The 13,245-nt window shown below is 49.4% G+C and overlaps 2 protein-coding genes across 4 annotated transcripts in view; one reads left to right on the top strand and one right to left on the bottom strand.

The window, feature by feature from the left end:
* The window catches only part of RSPH14 (radial spoke head 14 homolog), a 398,766-nt gene that overhangs the window by 247,083 nt on the left and 138,438 nt on the right, over nt 1-13,245 (top strand). The gene's annotated exons all lie outside the window — the stretch shown is intronic.
* GNAZ (G protein subunit alpha z) overlaps nt 1-13,245 on the bottom strand; it is a 221,802-nt gene that overhangs the window by 168,542 nt on the left and 40,015 nt on the right. The window contains exon 1 of one of the 3 annotated variants that reach the window (XM_069215108.1): nt 111-143. The exons of the other annotated variants lie outside the window; for them this stretch is intronic. The gene's annotated coding sequence lies outside the window, so the exon portion shown is untranslated. Of the gene's footprint in view, nt 1-110; nt 144-13,245 lie in introns of those variants that run through there. 3 annotated transcript variants of the gene reach the window in all.

Here is a 13,245-nt window from a genome sequence, read left to right as displayed (position 1 = left end):
ATTCCTCTCCCTCTCAAGGGCCTTGCTTGTCATATAAAGAACTTTAAAATTATACCAGCCTGATTGCTGAAGAAATCTGAATCTATCTAAATCTCTCCAGTCTTACTCACCAAACTACGCCCCCGTCCACCTCGCCTTTTGGCGCTTTCCGTGTTTCCATCTCGGCCGAACCGAAAGGGAGCCGGGGCCAGGGCATTAACCTTCCTGCACGAAGCTTCGTAATGGCAGAAGCAGATTTTAATCGCTAGCCAATTACAGCTCATTTAAGAGGCAAAGAGAGGTACAGCGAGTTGTCTGGAGTCGTTGCAGAACCAGGATCAGCACAAATGAGTTTTTGTTTCCAAATTCAGCGCCTGTCTTTGGCCTGGATTTGTAGATCCGAATGGCTACTAAACACATACACCTGGTACCCAAAGGTGTAAGCTGTGTGAGTATGTGCGTGTTTAGTATGTCACCAGGAGATGTGTTACGCTGCGACCTGTCATGCGTGAAGGGCACCTGTTAACAGTTCGCCTCTTACCCGGTAGTGTAAGTTTCCAGGCGCTACTGGCATATTTGGGTGTGTGTGAGGTGATGGTGCTGTCTAGGGCAGTGTATGACGTGGCTCGTGTACCTTGAGTCTTTCAAGATGAAAGCGCTTTGTTTTGGGGGTTTATATGACGTATGCCTGCACAGCTCATGGTTAGTAAACAGCTGCTGAAGTCGTGTTTTGAAGTAGTCTGAAAGTTGTGAGTGCTATGTTTTAGGAGCTTCTGTGAGATGTGCACGTTCTAAGTTGTGGTGGGTCCAGAAGTTGTTGGGAATGTGCTTCCGCGTCCCCACGAGATGTCAGACTTTCTGGGATTTTTTTGATGTTGGGGGTATCTGGAAGTTGCATGTGCTGCTTTGATATTGCCAATAATCAGCGGAGGCTCCTCTGCTTCATGCAGTGGACGAAAGGGAAAAATAAAATAACAACGTAACGTTTTTTATCATTTTATTTTTCCTTGGGGAGCCAGGCAGGAGGAGGAGGGCTGGAGGCGGAGTGGTGAGTGCACATAAGTGCCCATGACGCTTTGGTGTCCGTGTTCTGCCAGCCAGTCATGCTCACTTTGAATTTCTTCACCCGGTTGTATTGAACAGCTGGGAGGAAAAAGTGCACAGGGCCCTCCTCCCTGTCTGAGCACCATAGCAGGGCACTCAGACCAATCACAATGCTGCTGTCATGCTGCTGACAGCAGCATCGTGATTGGAGGGGAGCCTGGAAGCCTTGTGCGGAACCGTCTCTCCCAACATAGAGGCAATTTTTTTTTAATACACCCCCCCCGCCCGCCACCTCAGTTGACAAGCGACCGCCACTGATTGCCACCTTGCCAATGACACTAGTTCTGCACCAAGTAGAGTGACCAGAATGTATAAACAAAACACAAAAACACAGGGACGTTCCACAAACATAGAAGTAGGACTACACATTTGCATGGACAAAAGGGCTCTGATGGCCTACAGGACAGTGCACCTAAACATAGTAAATACAGACAACGAGGCACTAAGCAGGTCATTAAATGCAAATCATTCCTTTCTACAGTTTTCCATACTTAGTTTGCATAGTATCTCAAAAGAGACTCATCCCTATTCCTAAAACCGCATATCAAGAAGTGACCTTGACTTAAAGCCAGCGGTCGCATTTCTCTCCTTCTTTTTTGTTGAATGACCCGCTCGTTACCCTCCATCCTGCATGCTTCATTCTCTCTGAGTATAACTTACCCATCGCCCTGCTCCCAATGAGGTTGATGCAGTTTGCCAACACCTTCCTCGTAGATCACAAACTTCTCAACATCCTTCTTTGAAACTATATTGCTGCTGCAACCGAACAATTTTTAATCTCCTCCCACCCATCCATTCTGCCAACCTTTGCTTGAACCCAGGCCTGGCTTCTAGGTTGTGCGAAGTGGGCCCACACCCAGGGTGCGGAGCTGCCTCCCACACTCTTCTTCTGACGCGGCTCCAAAGAAAAGTGCATTTAAACACTGTTTCTGCAGGCTGCTGGTGACCATGCCTGCATTTGTACTGATTTTCTTCTCATGATCCCTCACCTTCCACATACACCCCACATTTTGTTCATCACACAAACAGTTAAAGAGGATGCATGGGAGGGATGCCAAATTTGTTTTCACCCAGGGCACTCTCTGAGCAAAGGCCAGTGAGCACATATAATTCCAATTCATTTAATCTACCCCCAAAGAAACTGGAGTAAATGTGTTAAATGGTTTCATTGCCAGCACAGGACTAATCCCAACGATCAGTGATAACCAATAACCAACAATAACCACTGGATTATCTACAAACCGTGGGTCCCGGAATAGTGTGCTACCCACTGCAAAACACTTCAGCGCCTCATCAGGGATGGTAAGCACTCTATAAATGCAATCATAATTACAATAATAATATCATTTGTCCCACATTGTTATCTGTGTTTAATTTAACTGCTTTCTGACCAGGGCTCCTAATTCATCCTGCACTAGAACGTATAAAAACGTGATTCCTCTTTGTCAATTCAATCCTCTCAGAAAACCAAGACATATGCTAAATTTACTGAAATTTGCCAGATCAGAAGGCAAATAACGTGGACTATTTGGCAAATCCTGGATGCCTGGCCACCTACTCTCCCACATAATGGATGAGAAGCAAAGGAGAGTAAGCGAACCATTAACAACTTTATTGATCAGATCTGCCGACAGTTGCTGTTTCTAGCATATGTATCAAGGAGAGCCACAAGGTGATTGTAATTCTTATTTCAATGATGCAGAAGAGCCTCTTGTTCTTAGGTTTTTGTAATTTATCTTAGCAGTCATCTCTGTGTAGTAGGTTGGCATGCAGAGAACCTTTTAGCAGCTGACATTTCCTATCATGTTTGCAAGACCTTTAAATGTGGTCCAATAATAATTAATCTGTTAGAGACTGCTAGCTGCAGGTTCCTTACCTTTAAAATTTCCAGGTGTCAGCTTGGAATCTAGAACTTTAGCTGAGCAATAAACTTGCACGCCATCAGGTGGCGTCGTTTGGGTCCGCGTGGCGTAGTTGGAGCCGTCTATGACAACAACTGTTAGACGTCAGTTCTTTTCCTTCCTCCCCGATTAAGTGCAGATCTGGAACAGAGCTACACTCTATCTTTTTTGACAGGCCTTTTTCGACCTTTTTGTCGAGATTCTTTGTGTCTGATTAACTGACTAAGGACAAAAGGTCATCTGAATGGGCATCAGTGAGGTATTGGGGGGGTTGCAGAAAGTAACATTGTTTTGTTGGTGCTGTATTTTTGGTGTCTATGAAATGGCAATGCATGGGGTGGTTTGTGGTCTTGATGACTGATTTGTCTCTCTGGCATGGATATCCATGGTGTGCTCGTATTTGTGCACCCCTGATATTTCGGCTGTAAGCTGAAGAATGAGAAGTTGAAGATGGTGCTTATCTCCTGAAACTTTAGATTGAATCCATGGGTTTGTACCTAAGAAGGGCTTCCTACGCAAGTCTGCAAGAAGCAAAAACAGAAAAACTGAAGGTTTGTGTTGAGCACATTCACAACAGTTGACCACTGTGGGCCTCTGCTTGTGCACCCCTACTCTCTGCTTAGTTTGTAAAAGAATAAGTGCCCGGGCCTAACGTTTTGCTCAGAAGTTCGCAACCAGCACTACTGAATGTCAGCATGCTGAATACTAAGGCAGTATAGTCTTTATTCCACCTCATGCTCTTTCATTTGCCATCAGACACTCCCTTCCCCTTTATCTCGCAGGTTCTTTTTCATCCTTGCTTTGTCATTGGTTTCCATTATTCAATTTCTCCTTCTCTTCACCTTTGTTTTTTCTCTCTCCTGCTCTGGGTCTTGGTCTGTCCGATGAGGAAAAACAAGTGCCGATCCACAAAAGTAAGTGCTGGCTGCACCCACCTGCACCATTCAAGCACTGCCTGCTCCAAACATGTGCTTTGCCTGGCAACACTGATTCTAAAATGCTGCCAGGTCCATGCCATGCAATGCTTACAATTGAGCAACATAAACGCCAGTTATGTTTGCTTCCTCTGCATGTGGAAAAACTTTCGAGGAACCTCAACTGTGTACATTCAGTGTCAATTGCTGAGAGGTTTCTGAAGCGTTTTAATCTACCTTATCCACGCAGTGCTTAATTTGAGCCAGTGGTTTCCAGGGTGGGACATCGGCACTCATTTTTGAGGGTTGGTGCCTCATTTTCTGCATCAGGCATTTACTGCGAGAAAAAGACACATATGGGAAAGACGGGGTTAGAGAAAAACAAGAAGCATTTTCAATGCAACGGGTCTCGCATTTGTTAAAGTTAGAGCAATTAGTGTTGTAAAGCAAAAACAAATGCAGCGCGATCTCGCTATGTAAAATGTAGCGCGATCGCGCTATGTGGAAAATAAACAGATAAAGTAGTCCGGACTCCAGGCTGAAAACATTGAGCCTCGTATGTTTTTGGTACTTTACCGGTGCTGGATTACACTGCCTCAGTGCTCTGTGCTCGCATATTTAAATGCAGCAGCCACCTGTTTCAGACGAGAGCCTTGGGCACCAGCAAGTTTTTATTTACAAATTAAGCACTGTATCCACTGGACCACGTTTCTACCTAAAATTCATATCTAGGGCAAGGAGTGTTGACAAAGCTTTCTTTTAAACCTAATGAAGGACACCCTGTAAAATTGCTGATTCCCAAAATAACCTTTGGGTGGGCGCTCTACGTTCCATGAGGCTCTGTGATGTACAGGCTCTGCTCCACCGTGTTTCTCGAGAATAGTGCTGTGGTAAGGAATAATTTCCAGTTTATTCCCAAGGTGGTTTATAGTTTCCGCCTTAATGAGCCGGGACATCTTTCCAGTATTCTTTCCAGGACCTGATGCCTCCCTCGGGAGATGATGCTTAATAAACAGGGTATTAAGAGACCTTTACCGTTATCCCTATTGGTAGCTGAAACTAATGGAATATCCAAGCATCCATGCAAATGGCGTTTGGACAAAATTGCATGATTCCTTCTGCTCGCAAGGGATCAATTTCCAGTCGGATTGTGCACCGCTTGGAATTCAGTTCTGAGCTGGCTGTAGAGCCCATTTCAGAAGAAATCAAAGAAAGACGCTGCCACGTTTCTCAGAATCGCCCCTAAGATTGAGATGTGCCATGCTACCATCTGCACAGTGTCACATGGCATCACTGCGCGGCTCTTGATGCCAAACTCGACTGCAGCTTCGCCTGTTCTGATCAGATCTCTACAGCGCCCTACCTCCCAGACTGCAGAGCTTCAGAATGCATGTCAAGAGAACCAGTAATCTTCAAGGACCACCTTCTTGGACCCTTGAAGCAGCCATGCTTGCCTTTAGCAGCATGGATTCAGCACTGAGCACAAAGTCTGTTGACTCTGAACCCTGGCAAATAAGAGCAACGAGGGACCCAACTGTGTTTGTTGTTGTTGGACCTGGCTTTTTAACAGGGACATCCCCAAACTTTTTGCCTCCTTCCTCCTATTTTTTCTGACCTGTTGTTGTTGGCTTTTGACCTCTGAGCACTTTACCACTGCTAACCAGTGCTAAAGTGCATATGCTCTCTGTGTAAATTGTACTATTGATTGGTTTATCCATGATTGACTATTTAATTTACCTGTAAGTCCCTATTAGAGTGCACTACATGTGCCTAGGGCCTGTAGATTAAATGCTACTAGTGGGCCTGCAGCACTGGTTGTGCCACCCACCTCAGTAGCCCCTTAACCTTGTCTCAGGCCTGCCATTGCAAGGCCTGTGTGTGCAGTTTCACTGCCACTTCGACTTGGCATTTAAAAGTACTTGCCAAGCCTAGAACTCCCCTTTTTCTACATATAAGTCATCCCTAATGTGTGCCCTAGGTATCCCCTAGAGCAGGGTGCTGTGTAGGTAAAAGGCAGGACATGTACCTGTGTAGTTATGTGTCCTGGTAGTGTAAAACTCCTAAATTCGTTTTTACACTACTGTGAGGCCTGCTCCCTTCATAGGCTAACATTGGGGCTGCCCTCATACACTGTTGAAGTGGCAGCTGCTGATCTGAAAGGAGCAGGAAGGTCATATTTAGTATGGCCAGAATGGTAATACAAAATCCTGCTGACTGGTGAAGTCGGATTTAATATTACTATTCTAGAAATGCCACTTTTAGAAAGTGAGCATTTCTTTGCACTAAAATCTTGTTGTGCCCTTCAATCCACGTCTGGCTAGGTTTAGTTGACAGCTCCTTGTGCATTCACTCAGACACACCCCAAACACAGGGTACTCAGCCTCACTTGCATACATCTGCATTTTGAATGGGTCTTCCTGGGCTGGGAGGGTGGAGGACCCGCCCTCACACAAAGGACTGCCACACCCCCTACTGGGACTCTGGCAGACAGGATTGAGCTGAAAGGGAACTTGGTGCATTTCTTAGAGACTCTTTGAAGTCACCCCCACTTCAAAGGCACAACTTAGTATAAAACAGGGCCTCTGCCCTACCTCATCAGACACTTGCTGGAGAAGAAACCTGAACCAGAAACTACATCCTGCCAAGAAGAACTGCCTGGCTGCTCAAAGGACTCACCTGTCTGCTTTCTCCAAAGGACTGCTGTCTTGCTGTTGCCCTGCTGCCTTGCTGAACTCTTGTCTGGCTGTGAAAGTGCTCTCCAAGGGCTTGGATAGAGCTTGCCTCCTGTTCCTTGAAGTCTCAGGACCAAAAAGACTTCTTCCTTTCACGTGGACGCTCCGTGCGGCGAAAATTTCGACGCACAGCTTGTTTCGCGGCGAGAAAAACGCCGCACACCGACGCTGATCAACGCGACGCCCTCGGGACGATCGAGACTTCGACGCACAACCTCGCAAGGACAAAGCCGCCCGACTTCCAAGGAGAAATCGACGCGACGCCTACCGTGAGTGCGAAACTTTGACGCACGGCCTCGCAAGGACAATGCCGCCCGACTTCCAAGGAGAAATCGACGCGACGCCTGCCGTGAGACCAAAATTTCGACGCACGGCCTCGCAAGGACAACGCCGCCCGACTTCCAAGGAGAAATCGACGCGACGTCTACCGTGAGATCGAAACTTCGACGCGCAGCCCCGCAGAACGACGCGCAGCCGGAAAATAAGCAGGAGAATCCACGCACAGACCCGGGACATCTGGTAATCCCCGCGATCCACAAAAAGAGACTGTCTGCGCGCCGGAAAACGACGCCCGACTTCCCCGCGTGGAAAAGAACGACGCAAGTCTGTGTGTGCTGAGGAGAAATCGACGCACACACCCCTTTTTCCACGCATCTCTTCTCCTGTGGCCCTCTGAGGAGATTTCCCACCAGAAACCAGGTACTCTGTGCTTGAAAGACACTTTATTGCTTTTTAAAAGACTTAAAGACACTTAATATCACTTTTCAGTGATATCTTTACAAATTCGTATTGCAACTTTGATCGTTTTGACCTACAAGTACCCAGATAAATATTCTATATTTTTCTAAACACTGTGTGGTGTATTTTTGTGGTGTTATACTATGGTGTTGTATGATTTATTGCACAAATGCTTTACACATTGCCTTCTAAGTTAAGCCTGACTGCTCGTGCCAAGCTACCGGAGGGTGAGCACAGGCTGATTTTGGATTATGTGTGACTTACCCTGACTAGAGTGAGGGTTCTTGCTTGGACAGAGGGCAACCTAACTGCCAACCAAAAACCCCATTTCTAACATTGGTGATCAGCGGTGAGGATAGGACTTGTGTTTGTGCAGTGACATACAGTAGCTAAGTATTTCACTACCTACCCACAGTTGAAGGTCAACTTGATTTTTTATCTCTTTTTTGACTTTTGGTCTCTGATGTCCTCCTGGATATACTATTGATATTTTGGACTTTGGATTTTGGTTTTTGCTGGTAAGATCCTATCAGAATGGGATCGCTTACCTACTTATTCTTTTTGCCTACTGACCACCTCACTAAGGCTGACCTAAGGAAGCTTTGCAGAGAATGTGGCCTTCCTGTAGCAAAGAGATCTACTAAAGCAGAGATGCTACATGCCTACATAGTCTGGGAGGAAGACAGATGGGCAGAGAGAGAGGCAGCAAGAAACCAAATGACTAAGTACCCCTCAGAGGAGGAGGAGGACGACTCAGATGAGGAAAGAGACCCAGTGAAAAAAGAATGGCTCATGGCTCAAGCACGGTGGATGGAAGAGCTAGATGAGTTTATTGAAAGGGCTGAGGCAGCAAGTCTCTTAGCCCTGGAAGAAGAAAAGATTGCAGCTCAAGAGCTGAGCTGTAAAGAGCTGAAACTGGAGGCCGGAAGGGCTGAGTCCAGTTCAGATGGTGGCAGCAAAAATCTTGCATCTAGTACTGCTGAAGAAGGGCACAAGCCCAGAGATGTGGTACCCAACTTGAAGAAGAGAGTTGACACACCCCAGGCGGTTCAAGGGTATGAGGTAGTTCCCGTTATGCACAGGGTCCCTGAGAAGGATTGGGGAACTGGCACAGGGAGTCATATTCCTACTGGGGGGAGGGACACTTTACTGACTCTAGCAGAGAGTGACAGAGAAAAGGGTTCCCCCCTGGTGGACGTCCTGGATATAGAGTGTAGAGACATCCCAGAAGAGTTTGGGTTGAGTGTCAGGGACAGACAGATACTGTCTCACCAGTCTCAGGAGGGTGAAGTAGAGTGCTTTTCCAAGGTTGAGTTACTGGGTGGTTGGGTGAAGGGTACTGTGGTTAATACATGTGAAGGGCAGAGTGATGTAATTGCTGGAGAGCATATGTCTGGTCCTTATTTTCCAGAGCTACGCCAACACCAGGTGGAGTGTGAGTTCTCTGACCCCAGGGAACTTACAGTGGAGACAGACTTTTGGGTGAGTACCAGAGAGTCTGAAGAGGCATTTGGGGGTGCTCCTGAAGGGAGTGGTCTAGGTGGTTCCCGACCAAGTGAGGTGGGAGAGGATTGTAGTGTCCCAGGTAGGTCTCAGAGCCTAACCTGTACCGTAGGGCTACCTTTTGAGGGAAGCCCCGCAGTGTCAGAAGAACTTGGGGGGATGACTGTAGACAGCATCCCAACAGTTCTGGTGTCTGGCAGTACCACTCCTAGTGAGGGGTGCAGAAGTCCAGACATAGGGTTGAGAGGGGGTGGCCGACCCCAGTGGAGGATCTTGAAAGTCAGGGGTCAGCTCTGAGAGCAGAGCCCCCCAGGAATGACCCAGGTGAAACCGTTTCTGGTTTGGGGGAAACCCAGACTCTGCCGGATGGGCAGAGGTCGGGAGACCTGCGCCAACCAGACTCTTGTGTGGCCCTTGGGGACGGCGTGTCCCTTGTGGGGGGTGAGAGTGCCCCCCAGGAAGTCCTGGCATGCCAGGCAATGGTTCAACCTCAGGGTGGTGACTCTGGGTTGGCTTACCAGGTGAAGAGGTCAAACTCTGACCGGGTGGGAGGTAGGTGTGCCTCCCAAGAAGTCCTGGTGTGCCAGGCAATTGTCCAACCTCAGGGTGTTGACTCTGGGTTGGATGGTCAGGTTCAGAGGTTAAACTCTGACCTGGTGGGGGGTAGGTGTGCCCCCCAGAAAGTCCTGGCGTGCCAGGCAGTTGTCCAACCTCAGGGTGTCGACTCTGGGTTGGATGGCCAGGTTCAGAGGTTAAACTCTGACCTGGTGGGAGGTAGGTGTGCCTCCCAGAAAGTCCTGGGGTGCCAGGCAATTGCCCAACCTCAGGGTGGTGACTCTGGGTTGGCTAACCAGGTTCAGAGGTCAAACTCTGACCTGGTGGGGGGTAGGTGTGCCCCCCAGAAAGTCCTGGTATACCAGGCAATGGTTCAACCTCAGGGTGGTGACCCTGGGTTGGAGAACCAGGCTCAGAGGTTAAACTCTGACCTGGTGGGAGGTAGGTGTGCCTCCCTGAAAGTCCTGGCCTGCCAGGCAATGGTTCAACCTCAGGGTGGTGACTCTGGGTTGGATATCCCGGTTCAGAGGTTAACCTCTGACCTGGTGGGGGGTAGGTGTGCCCCCCAGAAAGCCCTGGTGTACCAGGCAGTTGTCCAACCTCAGGATGGTGACCCTAGGTTGGAGAACCAGGTTCAGAGGTTAGACTCTGACCTGGTGGAGGGTCAGTGTGCCCTCCAGGAAGTCCTGGCGTGCCAGGCAATTGTTCAACCTCAGAGTGCTGACTCTGGGTTGGATAACCGGGTTCAGAGGTTAAACTCTGACCTGGTGGGGGGTAGGTGTGCCCCCCAGAAAGTCCTGGCGTGCCAGGCAATTGTTCAACCTCAGGGCGGTGACTCTGGGTTGGATACCCAGGTTCAGAGGTTAAACTCTGACCTGGTGGGAGGTAGGTGTGCCTCCCAAGAAGCCCTGCTGTGCCAGGCAATTGTCCAACCTCAGGGTGTTGATTCTGGGTTGGACGACCAGGTTCAGAGGTTAAACTCTGACCTGGTGGGGGGTAGGTGTGCCCCCCAGAAAGTCCTGGCGTGCCAGGCAATTGCCCAACCTCAGGGTGGTGACCCTGGGTTGGGGAACCAGGCTCAGAGGTTAAACTCTGACCTGGTGGGAGGTAGGTGTGCCTCCCAGAAAGTCCTGGTGCGCCAGGCAATTGTTCAACTTCAGGGTGGTGACTCTGAGTTGAATGGTCAGGTGCAGAGGTTAAACTCTGACCTGGTGGAGGGTCAGTGTGCCCTCCAGGAAGTCCTGGTGTGCCAGGCAATTGTTCAACTTCAGGGTGGTGACTCTGAGTTGAATGGTCAGGTGCAGAGGTTAAACTCTGACCTGGTGGAGGGTCAGGGTGCCCTCCAGGAAGTCCTGGCGTGCCAGGCAATTGTTCAACTTCAGGGTGGTGACTCTGAGTTGAATGGGCAGGTGCAGAGGTTAAACTCTGACCTGGTGGGGGGTAGGTGTGCCTCCCAGGAAGTCCTGGTTTGCCAGGCAGTGATCCAGTCTGAGGGTACAGACCCTGGGCTGGAAGACCAGGTTCAGGGTGTCCCCCCGGACCTGGAGGGAGGGGCTACTGATAACAGTGCCCCTACCATGTTGTCTTCTGAGGAGGCCACTCCTAGTTGGAGGGTGCTGGACCCCAGAAGGGAGGGCAGGGGGAGGGAAGCCTCACCCCGGGCCCTAGTCCAACCTGAAGGTACAGGCCCCAGGTTGGAGGGCCAGTGGCAGGTTAACAGCCCTGCACTGGTGGAGGAATGGTACAGGGTGACTTCTGTAAGCACCCTGACCATGTTGGACCCTGGGGGTACCGCTCCAGGAGGGAGGGTACAAAGCCCCAGAGGGGAGGACCAGGTTCAGGCTGTCATCCCTGACCTGGTGGAAGGGAGAGTGGTTAAAGGGTGCCCAGCACCTGGGGTTACCGCCCCCCACTCTCCACAGCCACAGTGGTTGGAGAGCTTTGAGAGGCCTGGGGCCTGGCTCTCATCCCTGGCAGCTGTCAGTAATCACTGTGGCTTGCTGTCCGGGTGGACAGAGTTATCCCTGGGGAGGGGACAAGTGTCCCACCCCGGGGATAGAATGGGCAACACCACTGTGTTGGTCCTGGTGGTACTATCCTGCTCCTGGGATACATCTGTGAGCAATGTAAGGTTAGGTGCTGCACAGATGGGATCCGCAGGAAAGGAGAAAGGTTCCCCATGGATGGGCTTAGTGGGCCCTGAGAGTATGGACAGAGGGATCCAATTGGAGTCAGGAAGGCGAAGAACTGGAGCATGCCCCTGCTGTTGTGGGCCTGGGTCCTTGTTCTGTCGCCTCAAACAGGGAAGTACATCAGGATAGTGATTGTTCTCCCCTGGCTTTAGGCTGGTGGGGGGTCATGTTGGACCTGGCTTTTTAACAGGGACATCCCCAAACTTTTTGCCTCCTTCCTCCTATTTTTTCTGACCTGTTGTTGTTGGCTTTTGACCTCTGAGCACTTTACCACTGCTAACCAGTGCTAAAGTGCATATGCTCTCTGTGTAAATTGTACTATTGATTGGTTTATCCATGATTGACTATTTAATTTACCTGTAAGTCCCTATTAGAGTGCACTACATGTGCCTAGGGCCTGTAGATTAAATGCTACTAGTGGGCCTGCAGCACTGGTTGTGCCACCCACCTCAGTAGCCCCTTAACCTTGTCTCAGGCCTGCCATTGCAAGGCCTGTGTGTGCAGTTTCACTGCCACTTCGACTTGGCATTTAAAAGTACTTGCCAAGCCTAGAACTCCCCTTTTTCTACATATAAGTCATCCCTAATGTGTGCCCTAGGTATCCCCTAGAGCAGGGTGCTGTGTAGGTAAAAGGCAGGACATGTACCTGTGTAGTTATGTGTCCTGGTAGTGTAAAACTCCTAAATTCGTTTTTACACTACTGTGAGGCCTGCTCCCTTCATAGGCTAACATTGGGGCTGCCCTCATACACTGTTGAAGTGGCAGCTGCTGATCTGAAAGGAGCAGGAAGGTCATATTTAGTATGGCCAGAATGGTAATACAAAATCCTGCTGACTGGTGAAGTCGGATTTAATATTACTATTCTAGAAATGCCACTTTTAGAAAGTGAGCATTTCTTTGCACTAAAATCTTGTTGTGCCCTTCAATCCACGTCTGGCTAGGTTTAGTTGACAGCTCCTTGTGCATTCACTCAGACACACCCCAAACACAGGGTACTCAGCCTCACTTGCATACATCTGCATTTTGAATGGGTCTTCCTGGGCTGGGAGGGTGGAGGGCCCGCCCTCACACAAAGGACTGCCACACCCCCTACTGGGACTCTGGCAGACAGGATTGAGCTGAAAGGGAACTTGGTGCATTTCTTAGAGACTCTTTGAAGTCACCCCCACTTCAAAGGCACAACTTAGTATAAAACAGGGCCTCTGCCCTACCTCATCAGACACTTGCTGGAGAAGAAACCTGAACCAGAAACTACATCCTGCCAAGAAGAACTGCCTGGCTGCTCAAAGGACTCACCTGTCTGCTTTCTCCAAAGGACTGCTGTCTTGCTGTTGCCCTGCTGCCTTGCTGAACTCTTGTCTGGCTGTGAAAGTGCTCTCCAAGGGCTTGGATAGAGCTTGCCTCCTGTTCCTTGAAGTCTCAGGACCAAAAAGACTTCTTCCTTTCACGTGGACGCTCCGTGCGCCGAAAATTTCGACGCACAGCTTGTTTCGCGGCGAGAAAAACGCCGCACACCGACGCTGATCAACGCGACGCCCTCGGGACGATCGAGACTTCGACGCACAACCTCGCAAGGACAAAGCCGCCCGACTTCCAAGGAGAAATCGACGCGACGCCTACCGTGAGT

Source organism: Pleurodeles waltl, chromosome 11, assembly GCF_031143425.1.
Source record: "Pleurodeles waltl isolate 20211129_DDA chromosome 11, aPleWal1.hap1.20221129, whole genome shotgun sequence".
Taxonomy (NCBI): Eukaryota; Metazoa; Chordata; class Amphibia; order Caudata; family Salamandridae; genus Pleurodeles; species Pleurodeles waltl.
The sequence above is the reverse complement of the archived record's forward strand: the minus strand, read 5'-3'. Positions and strand labels throughout refer to the sequence as shown.